We start from the raw sequence: 11,630 nt of genomic DNA on the forward strand, positions 1-11,630 counted from the left end.
CTAGTAACTATAAACTATAACAATAGTCCTACTTCTTAAAAGGAGAAGAATTTCGCGACAGTTTCTTCATTTCAGGTTATTTAGTTCTCTTTGGTATATTGGCTGACCTAGGCTTATCAGCATGAAAGCATAAAAACTCAAATGAGAACGGCGGCATTTCTGCCCACGCCGTGCAATCTCCCTAGTGTGTGTTCTCCTTACAGCCGCAGGGAGCCTATTGAAATTGCTTGTAAATTTAACAGCGTCCCGGAGATGTTAGCCCACAAGGATTCCCATCGTGTCGCTTAACACTGCGGCACGCGGAGCGCTGGCTGCCAAGTTAAAGGGTCATCTGCCCCGCGCGAGGGTCCCTCTCAAACAAGAACGGGCGTCAGAGCTTCTGCGTCGGCTGAGTGTCGGGTGTTGGTGGATTTGGGCCAACGCGTTGAAGTGACGGAACACTTTTGAATATGGTGTGGATACAGACGAAGTGTTCCACAGATTAGAAATGATCCTATTACACATATGTTGTGTCTCGGGGTTTCTTTCTGTGTTTGTGAACATCATCACGAGAAGTTTTTACTTAAACTTTAAGAGGAAACTGTAGTGTAAGTCAGTTGTCTGTAGTTGTAGAAAGGTAAAGGTTTTTAACCCCGTCCTGACAATGGCAAAACTAATTCTATTGAGCCAACCTGGTGGTGAGAATGTGAACGAAAAGACAGTGTGAAGGTAGTACTACTAGTCATAGTAAGGAGATCGAAAGTTAATTTCATTTGTTGTATTATTGTGTATTTTTTGCGCTCCTTTAGACGCACAGATCCATGACGTTTTGTTAGTCATGTTAGTGTTATATTAACTGTTTCAGTATTTACGAGTGAAGCCTCGGATGCAGCGCAAAGTTTGCCAAAATAGGACCCACAATCCCTTTAAATTGCAAATAGATCTGTTTTGCAGCTGGGGTATTTCTGCACGTACAAGAGTGTAATCCTGTCTAATCCAACACAATTTACTTGCTATGATGTCATAAACTACACTTCATACACGGTTTAATTTATGTAATGGTTTAATGTATAGTGTAATCATGGTGGGCTTAGTGAAATAATAATAATAATAAATTAATACTAGTAATTGAAATGATTAATAATAATAATTATTATTATTATTATATTCATTTTTAAGCAATACTACTGATTTCCCTTTGTAGTAGCATTCATACATTTAGCAATAGTTCTTTCTGACCTAGGGCAAAGACACTTTACCTCCCTCTGGGTCTTGTAAACTCCTTATGTACCATTCTGCATCTATTACTTCTACTGTTTTTCCGCTCATAAGGAAAAAAAAAAGCAGACATTTCTTAACGAGGGGATATTTTCCATTTATTTAAGCAAATATGTTGGAGCTTTTGATCTAATTAGGACCCCTAGGAATCACAGCGAAAAAAAGATCCACCTTATCGTGAAAGCATTTCAGTAGCGTAAATGAATGCCCATCGTTTCATCAAATGCTCTCGTTTAGCTATCCTTGTACCCTGCTATTAAAAAAGCTCTTCTTCCCTATTAAGAGCATTTGAATTACTTACTAGTATAACTGTATGCAAATTAGCCATAAATTAATCAGGGCTACTTATTCTGTTGCTTTTAAAATATTGTATTCATGCCGGAAAAATGACCATAACCAACCTCAATCGGTAATTTGTTTCTTTTATCGTTTTGTTGTATTTTATTTTTGTTAATGGTAAGCATGCAAACCTTGGCCTCTCATTCGGGACTGACAATCGGTCTCGGGAGCCAATTTTTAAATGTTATGAAACGCATTCTTATGTTCTATTTCTTTACCTTTTGGGAGAAAAAAAAAAGTCCTGTTTCCAAAAAATGCAGTATGTGTTAACTGCAACTAGTGTTATATTTATTATTATTATTATCTTTTATTTATATAGCGCCAACAATTTACATAGGGCTTCTTACAATACATATATTCAAGGGGTCCGACAAGACGAGAATTGACAAATTAAGACAAACCGATACATTAGGTAGAGAGAGCCCGGCTCGCAAGCTTAAAGTTATATTAGTTTAATGCTAAAAGGGGTTAGTATGGAATCTATATGGGAGGATCTTCAAGAGAAAGGTAGAGGTTCTCCAACACGTCACCTGTATATATTTACATTCTGTTACCTTTTCCATTCTTAATATCTCCAAAATATGAAGAATTTTGTGACAGCGTACAAGCAACAAGCAGGGCAATTTAAAGTGTTTGTTTTCAAGAACAGAGCCTGATTATACTCCACGCAGCTCACCCACATTTATTATTCTAAACGCCGTTATGTGAAAATCTATATGTCTCGCAGTTCCATAATAAATTTAGAAGGGAAAAAAAAAAAAATCTAGTAATTATAGCATGGGGCATAATATGTCCTAGACAGTACTCCAACATCTTGTAAATTCATATACTTAGCAGATGCCGATAAGTTTGGCAATTATCGTTTTCTTTCCTTTTCTTCCTCCGTCTTGGCGAACAGTACTAAAACAGTGTGCGGTAAAAGTGTTTAGAGAGAGAGATAAATAAGTTGAGCGGTTTTGCATTGCAAAGTGGTTGGTGGTATGTGTATTTTTTTTTTATTTTTATTTTTTTTTTTCTGCAAGCCTTTCTTGGCTTCTTCTAAACTGCTATTGTGAGCCCCAAGCAGATTTTCCCATTGCTAATGTCCTAGAAGTATTAATTCACTTTGAAATGCTAATTAGAGGGCATTATGCAAGAAATGAGATTAAGTGGCAGCGTGAAGCCATTTGCCTGTCAGTAAATTGAGAGTTTTAGCATCAAGAAGAGCTTTGTTTTTTTTTTTTTTTCCCGTGCATTTCTCTCGATTTTGCATATAAATAAAATTGATTGAAAGCACTCAAGAAGCTTCCAGAATCAAGCAGGATCTTTCCATCTTTTTTCCAACACCCTACATTACCATTTTACTCATTAAAGGTTCTGACCTCAAAACAATACGGATTGGGTTAAATCTCGGTGGTGCACAAACGTCTCTGAATTCCGCTAGCGTTTTCGGGTCTATTTTTGTTTGTTGGGTTAGTAAGGCTGAAACGGTTGGCGAGAGGACAAGGCCTGCTTACAGGGGACGTGGGGGTCCGTAAAAGCGTATTATTTGGTTAACCCAGACATAGCCCAAGTCAGGGTGAGGTGGGATCTTTTAATCAAAGACAATTCTACTAAATGCATCAAAGGGCTTAATGAATCTTCTTCTCCCCTGTTGTATAAGAATGTTTACGTCCTCGGTTGTTCTTTCAGTTGTTCTTTAGATCTCCAGTAAAGCACCATTTAATATGCGGAGCCCTAATTAAGACAGCGTAAGACTTTGACACTTGTTGCTCGTATCTTTTGCTGACTATAAGGGGCTGGGACAGCCATCATTAACTGTTGCATTTATTTACAGGCACCATATATAATCTCGTATCGTCATCCGTTTTTGGAGTGCTTCGAAGTCAGGATCGCTGTAGTAGATTCCCCTCTCTTTTCTTTTGCAAGAAGCTAACAGGCCCGTTGGAAGCTGTTTATCCTTCTATGAAGTTCTGTGTAAAGTCTAGGGATAGAAAGCAGACCTGGCATCTTAATTCCAGACATATTTATTAACCCTTTCTATAGCATGGTGAAATAATATAGTATAGTGAACTGTTGAGCTTTAGTGTAATTCCATCAGGGCCGTTAGGTATAAGTAAATGTTAAATATGGTCTTACTGAGACATTCCCTTTCTTATTTTACATGTTTTAAGATATGATTATTATACCCCTCTCGTCTTGAAAGCTAAAAATCTACATGTAGAATACCGGAAGGATTTACTGTTTCAGACAGCCCAGTGGCCCCAATGCCGATAGGGAATGTGAAGTTCAAGTCATGTGACCAACAGTGTTGTTATAAATTCCCTAATCCTGCACATTTCTCAGTCTGTCGTTATACATCTGCAGCTGCCAGGTTAAGCAAGACAGTAACTTTTAATTCAGGGCAAGAAAAAGAAAAATGAAAATGACCCAGGACCGCATCGAGATCTAGTGCTCCATTTAAAAGGCGAGAGCGTGTTATAAATTTGCCATGTTTTGCATTAGAAAATATAAGTAAAAGCAAGATGGCATTTATGACGCGTCCATTAACGGGATGATACTGCACACTTGTGTCACGTAGTCTGAGAAATGCCTTTCTGCTACTAATTTGGTTTTGTGACGGAAGTCTAAACATGCATCCTTCTGTGGTCCTACAGATCATAAGCAAAACCAAGATAAATTAATCAGGTACCCGTATACATATATATATTTATTTAGAGATTGTTACTGGTTGATTGCCGAAAAGAAAATTAGCTTAGTCAAAGTTTCTTCAGTTTCTTCAGCTTCTTTTTTGATGTAGGCCTCTGTTCCATCGCATGTCGATTCGAGAAGCCTCATCCAGACAAACTGACATTAGTGCCTCCCTTATCACTCTCATGTATTTTAATATATATATATATATATATATATATATATATATATATTCCTACTGTTCCTACTACCCCTACTACCCCTACTACCTTGGAAAACCACTTAAACGTGACATCTCTGAATGGTGGCTATGTGGTTCCTAAAGATATCCTTCAGACATCAGTAATACCGGTGGCAATAACACCTGGGCCACCACTGAGAACCACTAGATCAACACAAACGTCACATAAATTAAGAAAGTTATTTCAACCTTTTTCTTGAATTTTTGTTTTAAAATAAGCAAACACGGGAAAGAATAATGGGAACGCATGATATTCGTGGAAAATCTTAGCAATCCAAATAAAATACACTTATGCCAATATGGACATGTCTAAGGCTGTATAGTGAAGGGCTTTTGTCACTTTCGGTTTGCTACGGAATTCCGCATGCTTATAGCAAACCAAAAGTGACAAAAGCCCTTCGCTATACAAGCTAAATTAAGAAACCATTAATATATAAAAAAAAAAATTACAACAATAATTTTCTGCATGGTAATCCCTACCAGAATATAGAGCGAAACCACTGAAGAAAAGTCTGCAGCTAATTATGAACTCCAGACAGAATGAATTGTGTATAGAACAGAGTTTATGATAACATGAGGGTGCAAACTGTAATCGATGACAAAATGTATTACCTCTAGTTATACAACCCTGCCTGCTTTTTTTAATGTTTTTTTTGCATTTTTTATTTACCATTACATCCTCAGAAATAATTACCGAAATGGTCCCTCTCTTCCGTTGTCACTGACAGAACAGTGCCCCCAAATCCTATATTCTGCGTCCCAAGTGCATTATTTAACATTTATCAACATTAAACTGCAGCTGCCACATCCATTCTTCTAATTTACTTAAATAACTTGCCATTTAACTTGTTCCACCAGGAATGTCTACCCTTTTGCAGACCTTTGTATCATCTGCAAAAAGACATAACTTACCATTAAGACCTTCAGGAATCTTACTAATAAAAATATTAAAAAGCACAGGTCCCAATACTGATCCCCGAGGTACCCCAATAGTAACATGTCCTTCCTCTGAATATACACCATTCACTACAACCTTCTGCCTCCTGTCACTCAACCGTCGCCTTATTAATTAAACTATTTTAGTGCAAGGGAGAAGCCTTTGGCCACGCTCACTCTGCACTCACTTTCTCTCCCATTCCCTGCCTACTCAATGATATTTAGCCCCACCCCCTGCATTACTAGCCCCACCTCCTGATGAAGCCACTCCCCCAGAAGAGCGCCGAGTAGCCTACCATGGAATAAGGGGTTCCGGGTATGACCAAATCCCATATATTTTCTTTCCTGGTAAATATGTAAAGTGGAATTTATGGTTGCCAATATCGGCCATATAAGTTACATGTTTCTATACAATGGAATCTTTCATGATTACAAAACCAACATTTACAATGATACAAAATTATCTCTAAAAAGTACAATTAGAATAAAACATTTCAGTCTTGCCTCCCTCTTACTCTCCCTCTCCCTCTCCCTCTCTCTCTCTCTCTCTCTCTCCATTCCATGTTCTATGAACATAGAATATTCATATGCTCTGCATAATCCGTATTGTCAGTTCCTTTATTACTTTTCTGTTTTTAATTAGCGAAAGCACTTTTTTGGGTTACATATTTAATTAAATTGGAAAAAGGGCACTCATTCATAAAGAACCTGTACCTGGGAGTACGATAAACAAATCCGATCAAAACATTGTATATTTTCCATATTTGATCATTGACATATATAATATAGTCAATATCTCTCGATATGCAGATTCCTAAAACAGAGATCAATATCATATCCAGAATGTTTGTACTCCAGACATCGATGTATTGTATGTATATATATATATATATATATATATATATATATATATATATATATGTACACAAGCTGTCATCCTACAGGTTTAAATTTGAGTCGAAAAGTGCTCTGATTTCTCTTTGACCTCCTGGACGTATATTTCTTACCATTCCTGTGTAAATTACCCCTCCGTAAAAAGTACAGCCAGCGATTGTGCAGAGGCTAACATGATCCATAGCGGTAACGTGCGAGTTTTATGGCATTTTATGCTGAAGTTTTCTCAAAAATTATAGCACAATCCTGTCACTATAAAACCAGATGATAGGTAATAACAGGCAGGGGGAGGATTTCAACATTTTTTTACTCGTTGTTGCTTCCGAAGAAATTGATTGTTTTTTATTATTTCTTCTTTTTTTTTTTTTACCCAGCTGTAGCAATCCTTAAAAAAATAAACGATTGCAAACCTTTGGACATTATTGCGGTTAAATGATTGTCTATTATTTGTAGTTTGAAGTAATTTAGTGGATCGCAGATGACGTTCTTCGTCTGTGAAGTTATTTGTTGAGTATATTATCTGTATTATCTTGAGGAGCCACTGGGGATGGACGTGCCAGAGCACATAATCTATAAAAATCTTAATGTTTTAAGGGGTCCAAAAAGAGAAGTTACACACAGCCTTGCTAAGAGCGCCATACAGATCTAGGTTGATTGGATCCATAGACTATGACAACAATTCACCATTTCAGCCATTGCTGTGGTTCCTATCATTTCTAACTTTAAAATAAAAGGAACAAACTTTATAGGGTGGGGAACCTCCATTGGGACCTAAATCTGAAAACCAACTTGAAGACAAACCAACACAAACCCTAGACCTGAGAAAGTATGGAAAGCAGTAAAGATGGAGAAAACCCAGCAGCCAGGTAGCCACGGCTTCTATAACGTTTGTACCGGTGGAGTTTGTGTCATATTGATTATTAGGGCTGGCCCAAGACAAAATGCCGCCTGGGGCGAAGTTTAAAATACCGCCTCCCCATTATCTACCCTTCCTCTCCCTCCGCCCCTGCCGCCCCCCCCCATTATCTACCCTTCCTCTCCCTCTTCCCCTCCTTATTATCTGCCCTTACTCTACCCCCCCCTTGTACTTTCCTTTCAGCAGTCCTGCAGCGAGTCTCCTTGTTTGGTCTCGGTGCCGGCTTGTAATGCTGAGCGCTGGAAATGACGTCTTCCGCCACTCAGCATTACAAGCTGGCAACGAGACCGAGCAGGGAGACTCGCTGCAGAGGAGAGAGAGAGGGGCGCCAAGCGGGTACTGACAGCTTGGTAAGCGAAAAACACTCGGCGCCCCTCTCTCTTCCGCTTTAGGAAAAAAAAAAAAAGGGCTTGGGGCGGCAAAGTGCTGCCCCTTCAAAAGTGCCGCCTGGAGCAGTTGCCCCACTCGGCTCCATTGTCGGGCCGGCCCTGTTGATTATAATAATTATTATTGTTTTATATAGCGCCATCAAATGCCGTAGCGCTGTACAATGGGTGGACAGGACATAACAAGTAGTGCATAACATAACAAATTGACTTACAGGTGAGGAGGGCCCTGCTCAAACGAGCTTCAAGGAAACCATTTTTCTGAGTAAAAATAGAATTTGTTTTTTTTTACAATATCCTGTGTGATTTCCAAGTTCTTCCTATATTTCTCCTGCTCTGGGCTTATCCGTAGTAAAACCGCCTCAGTCCTCTATATTTAACCTACTGAACACGCGTGTGACGTTAGTTCATATCAGTGCGAGTGAAGACTGCCGGTGTAACAGCAGCGTGCCGCTCCCGAGTCTGCATTTAGCTGGAGATTCGTCTTCTGCAGCTTAATGAAATCTGCTAAGATCCAAACAACCTGACTTATTTTTTTGCAAATTGATTGCGCAGACCCTGCCAGCTCGGTTTTGCATGACAAAATGGCTCTTCTTCGTCTTCGTGACTTCTCTCCGCGCCTCTGGTTAGGTATGGCAGGAACGCTAGTTTTTATTTACATGTTGCCAAGCTTAATCGTGCCTTCTGACATCTCTATAATTACCAGGCCATTTACACGGAGGAGTAACAGACCTTGCATCCAACGCAGCTCAAAAAGAGTCAATGTGTCCTAATAAATGTGTAACAAACTTTATGATCGTCTCTAAGGATCACACTTTTTGTTCTCATCCAATTTTTTTTATTTAGCATTTTTTGTTTATATTTTGGGGCAAAGCAGAAGAAATGTGCTGATGCTCTAAAAACCATGTGCCAGGGATTGTATATGTAGTTATAGTTATTATATGTGACATCGCGTTCCCTCGTACTCCAACGTATACCTCACTTCAGATATTTCTTACTAATTTTTGCGTTGGATGAATTGCAGAGGACTGTTGCATATATTTTATTTTTTGGGGGCAGAAGTTTTGTGCGGTTGTAATCAACAGTGAAACAACATGTTCATCCCAATATAGGTGATTATTGGAGGGGGGGGCTCTTTTGCAGCAAGCAAGCTAAAATAATCTATTTGCCAAGTATAATGCTGGTTATTTCCATGGATCCTCTTCTTCATGAGAATATCCCCAGCACTGTTTCTGATATTATTATGAGTATTTTATCACAACTACTATCTTTTTTTGTGTGTAGTGCTCCATTTATGTGAAGTTCAATATTTACACTCAGGACTATGTACATATACTATAAAATGCTGAGAATATGTTCCTGAGCATAGATACCATACAGACATGTTTAAAATAAATAAATTAATAATAACAGCAGTGCCATGAGCTGCATACACACACAATATATATATATCATATATGTATATATATATATATATATATATTATACATATATGTATATTTATATATAAAACGTGTGTGTGCGCAGCTCATGGCACTGCTGTTACTAATAATTTATATATATATAATTATATTATATATATTATATATATTTATATTTAAATATAATATGTGTGTGTGTGCTGCTCATGGCACTGCTGATATTAACAATTTATTTATATATATATACGGTAATATAATATATATAAATATATATATGTATATTTATATATAATATGTGTGTGTGTGTGTGTGTTCAGCTCATGGCACTGCTGTTATTATTAATTTATGTATATATATAATATTATATATATAAATATATATATATATGTAATATGTGTGTGTGTGTGTGTGTGCAGCTCATGGCACTGCTGGTGTGCACGGCTGCATGCTGACCTCTGAGGAATAATTATAAGGAAACGGTGGTGTTGATAGATATTATTACAGATAGCTTGTCCCGACTGGAGATTTGCAGCAGGAAAGCAACTTGTCTTGTTCACAAAGTGCTAGTGTTTCTGCCCTTATCCACACCATCAATATAACCCATTCTGTCAGGAGCCTGGCGGTGGTCAGCAGTAATGTAAATATTTGTAGGATGAGGGTGTTCTACAGGCTTCAGTCAACTGGCGTAAAGCTGCTCCAGACAGCTTAGTAAGTGTATGCCGGAAAACAGATTCCAATTTATCCACCAAACAATTGTCTTTGGCTCCCCCGTTATCTAAGTGGCCGCACCGACCGCTAGATCCAAGCCAGCTGTCACAGGCTGATGACCAGCGTATTTGGTATAAAGTAAAGTAGCGCTAGAAGTTTGGGAGAGTTTGGGCTCCTCTCATGCACCCTGCAATATTTTAACTTAAAATAAAGTAAATTCCGAACAGTTATTCACATGGAAGAGGCAACTAGTCCCGTGTTCTTCCAATTGGCAGTTTAATGTTTTTCGCTTGCCGTACATACATATTCTGCAAGCGGAGGTGGAACGTTTATCATTTCAGTTTGGGGAATGAACAGAAATGTTGTGCTCTGAATTTTTTCCACTGATGCCGAAGTTTGCAGACAGCGTCTGGAACTTGTATGTACCCTCGCACGCTTTAGTTTTTCATCATCTCCTTTCTTATCCAGCTATAAATTATGCAAATTAGCTTTTATAGCAAATCGCTAAACAATTAACACACTCCCAACAATATTTTAGCAGGTTAATTGCAAAAAGAATACTGTACAGGCGGCTCTTAAATAAGCCTTGGAAGGGATGCTTGGTGGTTGGGGTCACGAGGAGCCAGGAGTTATTTGAGATGAATCTTGGATTTTTTGAGTGTGTGGAGAGGTAGCGCAAGCTCGATAGAAGAACTTTCCACTCGAGTGACTTTAATTATAAATTTAGCATTGTAAATATAAATACGTGGCAGAAGAATTGGATTCAGTGATCTTGCTCTCAAGTTGAACACAAGTTGGAGATGCAATCGAGGTCCACCAGTCACCATGCCAAAGATCGCAAAGCAGTGCTCGTATCATTAGCATACTTTGCTTACAAGTTCTCAAAAGAAATATTATATTACGCAGCATATATTATTTTTATTGTAGGAATCACTGAGAGTACGAATACCTTTTTTAGTAGCGTTCCAGCCAGACACCGCAGTAATGCCTCGGTCTCGGAAACGTTACTGCTGGTAATATATTCGGACTCCTTTTTTAGTGATGGGATGATGTATACGTGCGCAGGGACACAGCCGACCAAGATTTTCAGTTTAAATCACTGAAAGCATTGCCCTTTGCTCAGACTCACATTATAATCCTTTAACCACAAACCACCAATTCTATTAATGGGAAGAGCACTCAAGAGAAGAAACTTCAGCTTTTTACCTTCACCCGACTGAAAGAAAACCGGTCGTCGGCTGTTTGATCTGTTTAATTCAACATGTACTCCATGCGCAATAAAATGCAGTAGGGTTCTCAGAAAGATTTTGAATTCGTATGGAAAATAACACTGATTATGTGTAAAGCAGGAACCTAATTCATCCCACCATAAAACAGGCATATCTCTGCTTACCTCTCCTATAAAGTAAACGGGAAGGCGCTTAATGGTTTGGTTCACTGCAAACACTTCCGATAACAGCGGAATTACTTATCGAGTCTTGTGTTGGTGACTGCCGACTTACTTTTAATATTTAAATGCAGTGCCCTGAAATGAATACCAGTTTGGTTATTGTACATAATATCTGTAAATCATTCTAAAGTTTCCAGATGGAGCATACAAAAAAAAACAAAACATAAAATGTACAATAAAGTTCTCTATGTAGGACCTCAACGTTAATTCAAAGCAAGAAACACTTTCTAATCGCTTTGCTTCACTAATCATTTGTCATAAATGTAATCCTTCTCGTTTATCCTCTATACATGCTTTTTCTGCTCTACAGATCCATAAAAAACTTGTTTACTAACAGATTTTTTTTCTAAGAAATACATTTTTTAGTTTTTAAGGAAACAAAAGTCATTTTTGCTTGATCTTGTGTTTGAAG

General features: G+C 38.2%; 1 protein-coding gene across 3 annotated transcripts in view; it reads left to right on the forward strand.

Annotated features, from left to right (window-relative positions):
* The window catches only part of PBX3 (PBX homeobox 3), a 111,740-nt gene that overhangs the window by 9,021 nt on the left and 91,089 nt on the right, over positions 1-11,630 (forward strand). The window lies entirely within an intron of this gene.

The sequence above is a fragment of the Spea bombifrons genome, chromosome 8 (assembly GCF_027358695.1).
Source record: "Spea bombifrons isolate aSpeBom1 chromosome 8, aSpeBom1.2.pri, whole genome shotgun sequence".
NCBI lineage: Eukaryota > Metazoa > Chordata > Amphibia > Anura > Pelobatidae > Spea > Spea bombifrons.